This window comes from Xiphophorus hellerii, chromosome 4, assembly GCF_003331165.1.
Source record: "Xiphophorus hellerii strain 12219 chromosome 4, Xiphophorus_hellerii-4.1, whole genome shotgun sequence".
In the NCBI taxonomy this organism is placed as follows: domain Eukaryota; kingdom Metazoa; phylum Chordata; class Actinopteri; order Cyprinodontiformes; family Poeciliidae; genus Xiphophorus; species Xiphophorus hellerii.
Genome location: NC_045675.1, coordinates 3854450 through 3870676, shown reverse-complemented (window position 1 = coordinate 3870676; position 16227 = coordinate 3854450). Strand labels below are relative to the sequence as shown.

The 16227-nt window shown below is 37.8% G+C and overlaps 1 protein-coding gene and 1 long non-coding RNA gene across 2 annotated transcripts in view; one reads left to right on the top strand and one right to left on the bottom strand.

Moving 5' to 3' along the window:
• Positions 1-16227, bottom strand: part of nav2a (neuron navigator 2a) — a 256627-nt gene that overhangs the window by 192211 nt on the left and 48189 nt on the right. The window lies entirely within an intron of this gene.
• LOC116718512 (uncharacterized) lies at positions 7035-15206 on the top strand. Its single transcript, XR_004338940.1, has 3 exons — positions 7035-7189; positions 9445-9451; positions 15173-15206. It is a non-coding gene; the product is annotated as an uncharacterized LOC116718512 (long non-coding RNA).

Here is a 16227-nt window from a genome sequence, read left to right as displayed (position 1 = left end):
ACATGCTACACAACACAGTCATTATTTTAACTTGGTCACAATATACAAAGACAGAGCTGTATATAGTCAGAAACCCCTAAACCAAAACCAGCAAATAGGAATACAATAAATCTACCAATGTGGTAGAAACAATAGCAGCTAAGCCAGGGGTGGGCAACTCCAGGCCTCGAGGGTTCGATCTCCTGCAACTTTTAGATGCATCTTTACTTCAACACACCTGAGTCAAATAATGAGGTCATTAGCAGGACTCTGGAGAACCTGACTGCACTTAGGAGGTGATTCAGCTGTTGGATTCAAGTGTGTTGCACCAGAGAGACATCTAAGAGTTGCAGGACGCCGGCCCTCCAGGACCAGGATTGCCCACCCCTGAGCTAAGCTACCACAGTTCTGAGGCGACTGTGGCTCTTTGGTAGAGTAGTCGTCTTGCGATCGAAAGGTTGTAGGTTCGATTCCAGTTTCCTCCTGCCACATGTCGATGTGCCTCTGGGCAAGGCACTTAACTCCAAATTGACATTTATACACCAATCTGTGTATCGGTGTATAAATGTGTTTGTGAGTGTGATTGGGTGAATGTGACTCTAGTGTAAAGCGCTTTGAGTGGTCAAAATGACTGGAAAACCATTTACCATTTATGCTAGCATGCTAGCGCCAAAATGCTAACACAATAGAATGTTATTTCTCTCTCAAAACAGAGTCTACATAAGATTGGTTCACTTAATAATGAATATTGTATGATTTAAACTTCATGACATTTATATTTTGTGGTACTTAATAAACGTAACCAGCCTGTAATTAAACAAAAATAAATGTGTCCTTCTTTATGTAACTCTGACTGGATTACCAGGATAAAAGATTCACCATCGCCACCGTGTGGTGTACCTCGGTACAACTCTAATTAAGGTATCTTCATGACGAAAGTTCAGTTTATTCCCAGCATCTCAATATTACAACCAGAACCAAACACATGTACAAAAAGACCAGCAGCTAATCTGAAGCACTTTACGCTTCAGATAATTAAATGCACGTTTGGCCTAATTTAATGTTGATATCCGATAATTAAGAGCTCACATCCCTGCACTGTCATATCTTTCTGTTTTATTCTAACAATCAACATCAGCGGACACCTGAACACCTAGCATACGTCCTAATGAGGTCTTTACTGCCTAATGAGGACTCTGGTGCATAAAGTGCATGCTCTGTAATATAGCATTTGTGCATCGGGACAAAAGAGCTCACTGGAGACGCCATTAGGAACTAATTGATTTCATTTGTGTCACTGCGAGACTGATAACGTACAAATTTGCTCTAAAGAAGCTTAGACTGAATCATTTATATCCGTCACAAGATTACTGGTGGGAAATAAATTGCACATTTACAGTAGGGGGTGGGAATAATGGATATGGATATACCCCAAGATTAGATGATGTTTGACAAAGGAAGAAGGATTCAGTGCTTTTTTTCTCTGCCTCCCCAATTCTTCATGTACGCAGTGCGTGATTCTCCCTGAATCGCAGACTAATTGAATTAGAGCTGTGAGATTGCAGCCAGTATGGTCCCCAGTCCTTCTGTGCTCTGCTGTGAGACAGAAAAGAAGGTGGGAGTGGCGACGTCTGATGCTAATAAACCCTGAAGGAAGAGGGGGTGATTCATAAAACGATGTGAAAGAATGGAATAATCAGTAACAGTGAGAGCTGAATAAACTACTTACCACCACATAATAGTCTAATAATCTCAACTGAACTGACTTCCTGCTGCGATGGAGAGTAAACGGACTCCAACACGCACCACTTGTTCAACAGTAGCTGCATTTCTGTTAGAAATGTGGGAAACACTGTCAATATTCCTCTAATGTCAAAAAAGTACAAATTTTGCATTTGTGATGTTTTCATTAAATACGAAACAGAAAAGTTTCTTAATGCAATAAGTCGTTAAAAAACATGCTAGGTCATAATCCTCCAACTACTTTCTGTCATCTCCTTTGTGGCTTGCAACAGCAGCAACATCCAGTTGTTGATTATGTGACTCGTGTGATGCGAAAAAAGTGTTTTCATTGCGATTTTGCGAAATAAACCAATTTTCTACACGGCCAAAAATCCATCCTAGAGTCAAAACTTGTCAAAAAATGAGAGTTTCTTTGAGACTGACGTGTTTCCATTCCTCTTATATAAAGTTTTCACTCCACGTTGTTTTTTAAGCAGTTATGAGGCACAGTGGAAAAAACCTTAAACTGCTGCTGCACAAGTTACTCAACAGGTTGTTGCTAGGTAACCAAAGAATGAGCGGGTTGCTAGGTAACCAAAGAGTGAGTGAGCGAGTTAGCCTTGCTTAGCTAGCCATGAGACGTTGAGCCGTTCTGCATCAGAGTTCAGCGAATATTTTATCAGACGTATTACCTATCAATATTGATCACGGATCTATTATGTTTCATTTTGTTATTGATTTATTGTCCAACATGCTTTATTATTGAAACAGTTGTGTTTACACAACATCCTGAAATATATGCAGATAAAGAAGTTAGCAACCAAACTAAGGCTGCCCTCATGCAGTGATCCTAAATATGAAAAATGACTCGTCTTACCGCAGTCTCCCCTTTAGTTTAATGACCACTGCTGTGATTTATACGCCGGCTAGGCGCCATCATAAAGCAGTCCTCTGGATGAAAAGGAGTAGTAGAACGGTTGCCTCACTGGCCTCCGGGTGGATAGAAAAACGACCTTGGACACGTAAATCTCAGGGGATCCTTCATTAGCCCAGGGAGGGCGGGGGTGGAGGCCACAAAGCACCATGACATGGCCGCTAAATGCTTTACAGTTGGCTCCTTCACAAATCCAAGAAGTCAATTCCCTCAATTTATCAGCTCCCTTCTGAACATGTGACCAGCCTGACTTCTTTTACTGAGTGCTAATTACACAGGATGCTGAGGTGTTTTCACTCATCTCAGACCAGGCATCGACTCTAGGACTCTAGTGTGCGACCTGCCTCCTCACAGATCACCGGTGCAGACAAGAAAAACTAATAAAAGCTGTCAAATGTGTTACTCTGGCAACCATCTCTCTGGCAACTGGAGCAGCAGCCACCCCAACTGGGTGGGAGTTACGGCTCTGCAAGAAACAACAAGCACTGGATGGACTGACAAAGCTAAACAAAGAGTTCTGTGAGTGAAAGTAAATGTGGAAAGACATCCTTAAGTGCTGCTCCAGGAAGAAAAACAAACTATACAAGACAGAAAGAAAATAATATTTACCTTACAAGCTTACAACCCAACTTAGAGAATAGAATACCTGTGTTGTATTTGTGGTAATGATCCACAATGATTTCCAAACTGCAACCAATTTGATCACACATATGGAAAGTAAAAGTGTTTTTCTTGGTTGCACTGCTGCACTTACAGGGGATCTATTATGAGAAATTCACATTTTGCAAGTTTTTCTACTTCAATTTGGGTTTTTCTTGCTTCTAAAAAACCCAAAGTGCTTTAAAGAACACTCAACAGTTTTTTCTCAATAAGTTCATGTTTTTGGTGTCTGGAAAATAACTCATTTCTAAAGCCTCTAGAATGTAACGCTACAAATCAGCAGGCACTGCTCCGTTACCTAGCAACCCCAGCGATGCCCAGCCTGTTACCTAGCAACATAAGCTGAGATCTAAAATGTTTGGGTAGCTGGTTTTATTGCTGTACAATAAAAGCAATGGCTTTTTGCATTTCCAGCAATGGCTGCTGGAAAAGACAAGAGTTTTGTTTTTGACCTGCCATTCAGAAACCACTTGCTGCATTCTTGCTGGTTGTGCAGGAGGCTCTACTTCTGCTTTTCAAAGATGTACAGTTGTATGATTGCACATCTGTTTGCAGCCATTTTCACATTTCAGTGTAAATGTTGAGTTTGGGGGGGCGTGACCAGCAGCAGATTATTTAGATTTAAAGTGACAGAGGTCCTAAAACAGCTCAATTTGAAATAAGCTCAAATTAAATAGTATTTTGTTGAGCATCTAAATAAGATTTAGTAGTAATACTCATCTATCCATCACTATAGAATGTGGTAAGCTGATTAAAACAATGCTATCTTTCATTATAAAACACCATATCTAAAGCAAATCTCCATCAATCCATGCATAAACTCATATATTTAATTTCTCCCTTGCAATATCCACAGTATTATTCAACAGTATGTCATTTTACTGACTTTACATTATCTAGAACATGTTAAAAGAGAAACGAAGGTGGAAATATGAACCATTTGAAGCAGAGCTGTGATTTAGCTGTTTTGGCAGAAAACATTCCTCATATCTCCCCGTACACTTCATCTCAGTCTGGGGTAGTTAAATGAGGAAATCCCTGCCGATCTCGTCTCCAGCGTCAAGCTGTCACCTCCACATAATAAATGCCACTCGCTAACTAGACTCTCCCCAGGCTGAGACCGGTCATTATTTTGATTCTGCAGGCTAATGCCATCAACCGTTTCCTACAAATGGCAGCTCAAACATTTTCTGCATATATTAAATCTGCAAATATGTTTGAGGAGAAGTTTGTTTTGAGACAATTAATTACAGAGATAATGCAGCACAGATCAGGACTATTTGCTGACTGCTACAAAAAAGTAACGCAAAGTGCTGAAGTAAAACTCTGCCGACTTAAAGAGTCGGGACCTTTTTCCAGTGCCAAGAATAAACTGGATCCTGTAGATGCAGCAAAAACAACCGATGCTTTTTTAAAAGTCTTGGCTTGATCTTGTCACACTGATGCTCTAAAGGTGAAGAAAATAGAAAAAATCTCCTCAGTAGTTTGTAAAAGACCAAGCAGAATCCCAAATGTCATGATTTTTTCCTCCACTAAAAGTGTTTATGAAGCAAAAACCATAAATATCAGCGATTAGCAACATGTACAAACTATAAAAAAATAACCTATAAGCTTTTTCCACAACTTTTTTGTCTTTTAATGTTCAGGGGCGGTCCTAGCCTGTTTGGAGCCCTGGGCCAAAATGCTCCATCATTTACTTTATCACGTAGAAATGTTTCTATTAATATTTTACTTGAAAAAAAAGCAAAAGAAACTAGAATAATACTATAAACACACAAAACAAGGCACAAATGTGCTATCACAATGCAGTTAAAAATAAATAAAACAAATTGCACCGATACTCAAACAATTACAAAATTGTTTGTACTTAGATTGTATTTTGATCAAGCCACAAATTTCACAGCACAACTGTCAAAGAAACATCTAAAAATTCATAATTCACTCTGTTACACTTCAAGAAACACAAATTAAATTGCACAGCTGTTATAAAAATGTTCCACCCTTTGTTAAATTACTGCTCAAGAAAGAAATAGCCTTCTGATTTAACCTCACAACCGTTTACTTGTGTGGCAGCTAATGCCGCCCCAGAGAAGAAGTCACCCTGGGCAGCTGCCCACTTCCAATTTTCTTAGAGCCAATCAGAACCTCGACCGTGTCAGAAAGTGATTGGTCACCCAGAACACCAACTCTGGATCGATCACCTGTTTACACACAAAAAATATATATTCTTCAGATGTTCTTATCCTGGAATCTTTTTAGTTCGTCTATGATATTTAAAAGTGGAAAATGAGAATTCATTTGCTTGTAATCTCAAATTTCACCACTAGGTGCTGCTAATTTCAAGGTTAAAATGAAATTTTAGATAAGCTAAAGAACTCCTCTACAAGTTGGGTTGCAGAAAACAGCAGTAAATTTCTGCAAGTTGGATAAAAGTACAGAAAAAATGTTTTACATTTATTTTTATGACCCCTACGAAAACCAGTGCAGTCAACTGTCAAACTTCAATGCTGATTACTTTTATTTTATCTGGATTAAAAGTTCCTTTTTTATAGATCTGCAATTGAGATTTTTTTTTTTCTTCTGTTTTTAAAACTGAAAGATCTCAAACAGTCCTACTACAACTTTTAGAAATAATCTCGGAGATTAGAACAGATTATTTTCTACATTCCTGTAATGACTAGCTGTGCTGCAATATAAACACTAACGTCTGCGTAAAAAAAGAAGTGGAGATTCCTCTATAGCAGTGCTGCCACAAACACTTTGTAAAAAGAGGATACTCTCTCAAAATGTTCAACCTCAAACACAATTTGTTGCAGATTGTAAATAAACAACAATTTGTCAAACAAATGTATTATTCTAAATCATACATTAAGTGAAAATAATCTTGAGGGGAAAAAATTGTATTTCTTCAGTTTCACCCAGAGACAGGAGTAAATACTGAGTGCTCATTAGCAACAATTCATTCCTTTTTGTCACTGTTGTCTAACCTCCTTCATTCTGCCATCTTCTCTAAAGTCAAAGCATGACTCTGACCTCTGACCCCAACAACTGATGAGAGGTTTTAGCCCCGGGATTTGTAGCTTTCGCTCCTATTTTACTGCAGCCTTAGTCTGTTTGTGTGTTGAATGCTGAGCGAATGAAGCGTTTCCACTGAGTCGCTCTGCAGAATTACTGATTTACGACTCGAACAAGGATGACTTTTCATAACCTTGCCGACACTGGTAACATTTTGTGCGAGTTAAATGTGCAGCTGCAGGAACCTGACGGCAGGACTGGTGAATATGCATAATATATCTGTTTTGGTGTTAAAATGGATGAGAAAACAAAACTGGAATGAATAATGTGGTTTCCTCACTTGTTTTTAGACACAGCTCAACATATTTATCTAAAATTTCCAGCATTTAATCCTACAAACTTCCATCTTTTATAATATTTTTGTTAAAGATTACCTAATATGCTTCCTTGAACAGGTTTGGATTTGTCTACGCCACATTCTCTATGGTCAATAGAAAATATTTTCATTACATTATTTTATTACATAACAAAAAACAAAAAATTACTTTTCTTTAAAGGCAATCTACTATACTTTCTTGCACAGGAAGTTTGTTGTAAACATACAAAACATGACCATTACATGTTTGTGCACTAAATCATTCTCAGATAATGATATTTTAGTCTGTTTTAGGGCATCTTGTCACTGTAAATCCAAATAAGTTGCTGCTTGCCACACTTGCACAAGAAAATTGCTGCAAAAAGATGGGCAACCATACAACCGTACATCTTTGAAAAGCAGAAGTAGAGCCTCTTGCACAACCAACAAGAATGCAGCAAGTAGCTTTTGGATGGTAAGTCCACAACAAAACCCTTGTCTTTTCCAGCAGCCATTGTACAGTGGTCAGCTGGCTTTACCAGCACAAATCAGTGTGCTGATCATAAACACTGATTTGTGATGTTGCATTCCGGAGGTTTTTGAAATGGTTCACTTTCCAGACACTAAAACACATTAACTTATTGACAAAAACTAACCTTGTGGGGTCTATTAAATGCTTGGGCTGTTTTTCAGAAGCAGGAAAATCCCAAATGGAAGTACAAAAATGCTCAAAATGTAAATTTTTCATAATAAAAATTTACATTTTGAGCCTCGAGGACTGGCCTTGATAGGTGTTCATCACCATTTAAAAACAGTTTTTGTATTTACTCTATCTTTATCTGAAATTAAAATTTTCATCATGATCTAAAGCATTTAATTGTGATAATTGTGCATTAAATGACAAAGATTACTGGTCAGAATTGATCTGAAGTGCTAATAAACCCTTCCACCAATGACCAAACAATAAAAAGCTTATTTAGGTTACAACTACATGATGTAAAGTTAAAGAGCCAGCTAAACCAGATCATTGACAGTCGCACAGCACATTAGCCTCTTTATCAGCCGTCTCCAACTGTCCTGGCAGCATCGCTATCCGCAGCATGTCAGTTATGCTGCGGGCTGCTCATCACCTCTGTCACATGAGTATCCTCGTTTAGGCTTCACCAAATTACCGAGTGGAGTCTGAGCCAACCACCAACGCCTGCCAGAAACGCCTCTATAAATCCAGCCGCTGAACCCGGAGGTGCCAAGCAATCAAACGCAACTTCTGCCAAAACAGAGACATCTGCCAGCTAGCATCCCTGAGCTGCACATGAAAACCCTTCTGTCAGCGTCACACTGTTGTTCTGGTGACGGACGTCAGAGCAGCTAAATTACTCAAACTGCAGCGTTTGCTTCCAATACGCCGTTAGGAGGAGTTAACGTCTTCGCAAACACACTTCTGGATAGAGTAGAGCTCATCAAGTGAAGGATTATCTTTGTTCCTCAATTAGACCTCTGAAGCTTAACGGCGGTCGTTAGCGAAATGCTAACGCCAAGCCTCCGAGCCCGATTCTCTTGCTTTCTATAAATGTGATGAGAGAACCTTCGCTTACACATACTACATGAATCAATGCATGAAGAAATCAAATGTATTGATTCATGAGGATTGGTGCCACTGAAAATATTTTTTTTTTTAAAGAATTCGGACTCTAATCTCATAATTTTCACTTTTTTTAGAATTCTGACAAATTAAAATCAGGATTCTGAGTCTAATCTCAGAATCCTGACTTTAATCTGTCATAATAAAAGAATTCTGAGATTAAATCTGAGACAAAAGAATGTGTCCATTATGACATTCTTTTATGACACATTAAAGTCAAAGTTTTACGAGAATAAAGTTACAGTATGACTTTATTTACGTACTATTTTGACTTTATTCTCATGCGACTTTATTCAAGTAAGAGAGTATGACTGTATTCTCGAATTACTACAAGTTTGGCCTCATATTATTTCAACTTTATTGTTGTGATATGAGTTTATTCTTGTAAGTTTATTACTTTATTCTTGAAATTAAATTTTTTAGATTGAATTTTTTCTTAGTATGGCTCTAATTCTCCATTGTACTTTCAGGTTGTAAATCGTAAACACACAAGTCTGATAGAGGTGAGGTTTAATTTATACCATGAACAACCAGATTAAAAAAAATTATAAAAAGAAAAACAAAATCAGATTTCAGCATGAAATAAAATGTAAAAAATCTGAGTAGAAAATCAAGACCTTCCCTTAGCTATGGGAAATATATTCCTTTACGTTTCAAAAACGAAAAAAATCCAACCTCCAGGCTGACTGAGGAGGGATTTATTTTTAATACTACTTGGTGTATAAACATGAATTTTGAGCTAATTTAACAGCTTAATCACGCTACAATGATTTTTGAAAAGCATAAAATTAATTGGACATAGTGTCTTCTTCTCTGGCAGGGGGTTGTCACATTTCTTACCAACATGTTTGTTCTGTAGTGAAAGAAAAGCAGAATCAGGAGGAAAAGAGGCGCTTTGAAGTTAAATTTCTTTATGTTCAGCCCCTGAAGCTCCTCTCCTGCAACGCTAAACGTGGAGAAATAAAAGGAGCAAAGTGAAGAAAATGTGAAGGCGGAACAGAAACCCCAGAGCACTACACGTGATTCAAAAATCCAGCACAGTTTATTTTTATTTGCATCAAATTTCAATTACTGTCAGAATGATCGTCTCTGTAGGAGACACTGAGAATTTAAACATGTACAAAATAAAATAAACAGCATTTAGGTTTTGTTTCATCTAAAATATAAACAACTCAAATGTTAAATTAGAGAGGTGGCCAAGTTTTTATTTCTGCAGACAAGAGAAATCTCAACCAAATTAACCTCAGGAACAACCGAAGGAACGTAATCGTCATAGTTACAGGTGATGCTTTTTATGTATATTCAGATAGAAATTTGATTAAAATGTCTGCAGAGGTTTGAAATGTACAACAGCACATGAGGGCCACTAAGAAAAAACTAAAAGTAGTAGTACTTTTTTTAGCATCAAAAATCAAAAAAATTTAAAAAATGAGTTTTTTAGGGTTTCAATATTCAAAGATTTAAAAAATTTTCTCGCAAATTTTTTACTTTTCAAGCTAAAAAATGTCCAAGCTTTTTCAAGAAACTTTCAGAAATAAATCTCAAAATTTCAGATTTTTTCCTGCAAATTTTCTACTTTTGAAGCAAGAAAATTATTGAGATAAATCTGCGTTTTTTGGTTTAAATTTACTCCTTTTTTCACCACTTATTGCATTCTTGTAGGTTGTGAAGGAGGCTCCACTTCTGCTTTTCAAAGATGTAGTGTTGCATAATTGCACATCTGTTTGCAGTCATTTTAATGTGCGAGTGTGTAAACGTTGAGTTCGGGGGCTCGGCCAACAGCAGCTTATTTGGATTTGAAGTGACAAGATGTCCTAAGAAATCTGAAATCTCTTTATCCATGAATGATTTTGTGCAACAAAAAAAAAGTCATGCACACGTTTCCTATAGACCACAGACGTATCCTAACTGGTTAAAGGAAGCATAATCAGAAAATACCAAAAAACATATAAGTCTAATTTAAGAGTAATTTATGAGAGAAATCACATTCCGGGTCCCTGTTTAGCAGTCACATGGTCTCCTCCCCATGCCAGGATGAACCATAAACCTGCCACCCAAAATGTATGAACACATCATATTACACCCAGCATAGCTCCTCCTGCTGGATTCACCCCTGAGGCTCCATGATTGGCATTCATGCGCAAAATATTGGCCACAAACTCCCAAACCAGTCTCATTAGAACTGGTTTGGGAGGTGTGAACGATGCCCAGATCGTCAACACCAGCAGGTGTGAAAGCAAGACGACGACACGTCTTGGTGTCAGTTTCAGGTCTGGGCCAACGACAGTGAGATTACAGCACTAATCCAATGTTTGTCTGACACCAGCCCTGATCCTTTAATCCAGACTGATGTTGCCGTGCCATCATTGGCCGGTCGGCGCGCCAGCAGCCAAACACGCACCGCAGGATATTAACACCAGCTGCTGCGCTCAGCTGTGTCACAATCCCACAACATGCATGCATACATTTATGCATACACAGATGGGGTAAGTGTGAATAGCTGGGGATCACAATGTATTCACTTCAAAAGCTCACACAGCTCAATACCAGACCGGGAAAAACGCACAATAGCTCATTTACCACATTCATCCTATTGTATGTTAAAGAGCTGATAACAGTGCAGCTCTCTGTGTGGGCTGGAAAAAGGTCAGTTCAAGTTATTCTTATTAAAAAGGGAAAAATGACAGCTACAAAGCTTTTCTCAAATACAGCATCCATTTCGCACACTGTATATAATTTACTTACACAGTTAAAATGCTAATTTCACCTCAAGGCAACAGGAATAATAATTCAATAATGCAACCGATATGAAAAATTATGCACACAACACTCACCTTTCATTCCAATTTTATACTGCAAACAAAAAAACTTACCAAGTATTTATGGTCTAGTTTCTAGTGTAAATATTTTAGTACAATGAGACAAACCAAACTTACAGGTAACTTTTCAGCAAGATATAGGAGCTAGTTTAAGTCAATAATTTCTTAATGTTGATTAAAAAAAAAGAAAAAGTTCTAGTTCCACTGACAGATTATTTCACTTATAACAAGAGACTTTCCCATGTAACAAGTGAAATAATCTATAATGTAGCAATACAGTTTTTAAAAACAAGATGGCCGCCCCGGGTGCATGACATCACTATGGAAATTAATAACGATGGTAACTCAAAGATTGTACAAGTGGAAAGGAAATCTTGATTTTCCAAAAATTCAACTATCAAAAACCAAAAACTCATTTAATACAATAAAATCGATTTATCGCCCAGCTCTGTGTGTTACACCTCAGGTGGTTTAAACCAGACGATAGGGAACAACTACCAGGATAATTTAGCAAAGGTAACTGTAATGCTGAGCGACTTACTTTCAAGGCATCCCGAGGATTTATGACCAACGTGGCGTTCAGCCTGTCTGGTTGTAAATTGGAGCTGTAAACTCACAGTGTCTGCTGGTGATCTGCAGCAGCAGGGGGCCTTTGTATCGCCGCTCCAGGTATGAAAACAACCTGTCTCAAGTTGAGGAGGATCGTACTCAGGAGCTTCAAGCATCTGGGCCGCATGTGTGAGAATGTGTGAGCTGGCACTACAGGGGACGTGTTATGCAAAATTCACATTATTATACTTGCATTTGAGTTTCTACTGCTTTTATAAAAGTCCCAGTCGTTTTCTGGCAACATGTTAATGTTTTTTTGGTATCTGAAAACAAAGAACTTTTTTGGTATCAAAAACTTTCTGAATGTAACGTCCCAAATCAACAGGCACTGACCTTTCACCTAGTAACCTCAGTGAAGCCCAGCCCGTTACCTAGCAACCCCAGCCACGTTCTGCCCATTACCTAGCAACCAAGCTGAGCTCCAGCACATTTGGTCACCTAGTTTTACCTCTGTATGCACTGTACAGTGTCTGATGAAAACACAAGTGTTTTGTTGTTGAATTACCACCCAGAAACCACTTGCTTCACTCTTGTTCGTTGTGCAGGAGGCTCTACTAATGCTTTTCAAAGATGTATGGTTGTATATATTGAGTTGGGGGGCGTGGACAGCAGCAGCTTATTTGGATTTAAAGTGACAAAACGCTCTTAAGCAGCTCAGTAAGAAAGGAACTCAAACTAGGAAGAACTGAGCTGACTAAAATATTATCTAAAAATGATTTTGTGCAAAAAATGTAACGAAAACGTTTTATATAGATCACAGACCTGTCAAAGTAAGCATAATCAACACCTTGAAGAAAATGTATATTTTTCCAGCTTCATTTTGCTCATAGCTATTTATAATACGTTTAGAAGTGGTTGTTCCAAAATGCAAACGTAATTTTTCCATCAAAATCCCCATAAAGCACAACCCAGGTTTTGGTTGTGACATGACAAAAAAGTGGAAAAGTTGAGCAGTTATGATGAATATGTTTCCATGACACAGTAAGAGCAATATAGAAACTAAGCCTCATTCATCTCCTCACATCTCCTCCATCTGCCACTCAGCGTTTCCACACTTTCACAGCAAACCCTGAGAAACGCCGTTCTCACACTTTCCACGCCGTCTCATCAAACAGGTAATTAAAAGCAGCCTCAACTGCCGCCTGATTGGAGCTAATGGTATGTGCGCGCTATGTTGGTGGCCCTCAAACTTTACAGCTTTCCATTAGGTTAGAAGACACACACACACACACACACACACACACACACCAGACGCTCAGGGTTAAAAACAAGATGTCTTGCTGTGGAGGTGACAAGCTCTCAGGGTGGAATTACTACCTATGAAGCTGGGAAAACGGGGAAACGGCTCCACTGTTATTCTTTCTGCTGGTGAATGACAAATACACTGCAAAAACACAAAATCTTACTAAAAAGATTTTTGGTCTAATTTCTAGCACAAATACTTTAGTGCACTTGGAATAAAACAAATCTAACTTACATGTGGAGCTTGTTTTAAGTCAATAATTTCTTAATTTTTACTAAAAAGTACTAGTCCCACTGGCAGATTATTTAACTTAGAATTTAAAATGGTAAATTATGTCAGTAAAGAATAAAAAAGAAAACTGATTGACAGCAAAACTTTCACATTTTTGGTTAAAGTTATTTTGGAATGCCGTTGTTAAAAACCATACACTGTAAAAGCACAAAGTATTTTTGGTCTTGTTTCTAGTGCAACAAGACCAGTATATCTCAGTATATTTGAAAAAATAAAAAATTATGACTTTTAAGTAACTTTTCAGCAAGACATAGGAGCTTGTTTTAAGTCAATAATTCGTTAACATTGGTGGAAAAAATAAGTTTTATGTTATAAATGAAATAATCTGTCAGTGTAATTAGTACTTTTTTCAAGTAAAACAGTAAATCTTGCTCTCCTCACAAAGCAATCTAGAATCGCCTCCGATTCTAGTATCATTAAGTTACACTCATAGCAGGAGGACTAAAAATAAATATTTTGAATTTTCTTCTTGTACCTACATTTATTTTAACTCTTAAAAGAGACGTACAGTGCAAAATTAAACATTTTTGTACTTTCATCTCGGTTTCTACTGCTTCTAAAACATCCCAAATGCTTAAAAAAATTAAAAAATATGTTCATGTTTTTTGGAGTCTGAAAAATGAGCCGTTTCAAAAACTTTTAGAACGTAAAGTCACAAATCAGCAGTTACTTAGCAACCTCAGCGAAGCCCTGCCCTGTTACCTAGCAACCCCAGTAGAACAAGAACAAGTGAGTGAGTTGCTAGGTAACAAAAGGAGTGAGCTAGTTCGTTAGCCTTGCTTAGCTAGCCATGAAAGGTTGAGTCTTTCCTTTGCCTACATCCTCCAGAATGCTGTGCGGTTCTGGATCGGAGTTCAGTTAATATTCTATTAATTGATTGTTGAATATTCTATCAGACGTATTATCTATTGATATTGATCACGTCTCTATCGCAATATACTGTATATTATTGATTTATTGTCCAGTTTATCTCTTTTTTCATATTGTTTAAAAATCACATACTCCATATTTATGTCTACATGTTTTCTGCCTGCACCAGCTTTTATAAAAAGTTCAAACATTAAAGGTAGATCTTAAGCATAATATGTCACGTTTCTCGGATGGTTTACAAGCCTTTGCAGGAGCCGAGGGGACGCACTATTCCCAACAGAAACCCCGGCGTTTCTGGCTGTCTTCATCTACAATCAATCATGCAGAAAGTGCTGTCATCTTGTTGCATCCAAACACTCTCCACAACCCCTCACCCCTTCTTCAGCAGGGGGGCTCTCATTACTGGTGACAGGTGAGCATCTCCCAGTGGGGCGGCACCAGTCGGGCCAGAGGCATGGATGATGGGGAGATGAACCCAGACGGGCTCTCTCTGTCTGTGAACCAGTTTGGGTTGGAGAATAAACCGTCCCTGCATGGTGGAGGGACAGGAAATGCTTCAAAACGAAAAACAAAATGAAATGAAAAGGATTCTACTTATTTTTTATTAAATAAAACTAATTCAATGTAGCTCTGATTTGAAAGAAATTAGAGTTCATAGTTACTCTGAATATGAATTATTTGAAGGTCAAACCTACAGATATAAATTTTAGTCAACTGAAAATTCTCTTTAAAGGAGACTTACTATGCTTCTTTGAATGGGTTAGGATAGATTTATGGTCTATACAAAACATGTTCATTACATTTTTTGCCCAAAATCATTCTTAGATAATGAGATTTGTCTGTTTTATGGTCTCTGTCACTTCAAATTGAAATAAGATGTTCAATGTTTACACTCGCACATGAACATTTCTGCAAACAGATGCACAATTATACAACCGAACATATTTGAAAAGCAGATGTGGAGCCTCCTGCACAACCAATGGATGGAAAGACAGCAACCAAACTGTTGTCTTTTCCAGCAGCCATTGTACAGAGGTAAAACCAGCTGACCAAACATGCTGGAGCTCTCTAGTCTATTAACACATTAGTATCAAATGTGTTAATATTAAGACTAAAATCTTGTTTCCTGGCCCTAATGTCATTCAACTGTCAGAAGAGATCATTAAAATAACTTAAAATAAATATTTTATATCATTTGTAATTTCTTTTTAGATCACAAAGCAAGAAAAATCTTGCATCTGGTATAAAAATTTATTTTATTTTTAAGCTGCATCAGTCAGCCCTAACCCTATCAAACCAATTTTTAGACTTAGCAATAAGTCATTCTTTAGAAACCTTCCCTACAGAGACTAATCAATATGATAATATCAGAAATCAGACATTTTATTACTTTCATTTTTTGTCGTAAAGGTAAGAAATCTGTTGGAAATTTGGTAAATGTGTACAAAAGCATCATATTCAGTAGAATGTTACAGATTTATCTATCAAATAAATAAAATGTTCATATAATTTACCTTTAAAAGAAATTTAAAAAGCTTATTTTGTGATATATTGAGCAGCTCTTTTACTAAAGCAAATGTCCTAACAACAAGAATTTACATAGTGAACAATAAGGGAATTAAACTTGATATTTCAGACAGTTTTGCATAAAAATGTGTTGCTTCCTTGCATGTTTCTGCTGGCTAACAAGGTGAGAGAACAAGCATCCATCTGTGTGTTTGCAGGCATTTCAAACTAGCGAAGCAAAGCAAGTTAAAACACCTGCAATTATCCTCACTGCACTCACCTTTTCTGCTCAGCTGCAATAAGGTAGTGAGAGTTTCAGCGACGCTACCGTTCCAGAATAGAAATAATAAAGAAAATCCAACATGCAATGAGAGCGTCACTTCCAAATTATTAAAGGTACGAAGTGTCACGCCTCAGGCTGCTGTTAGACCCCCCAACAACCAGAGAGCAGAGCGCGTTCAGGGGTGAAAAACAAAAACAAAACCCCGAGGTCTCACTGAGCAGAACTCTAACAGCCCATCATGACAAAGAGATGGACATAAGAACACAGACAACTCGTCCCCACTGAGAGCACGGCTGAGA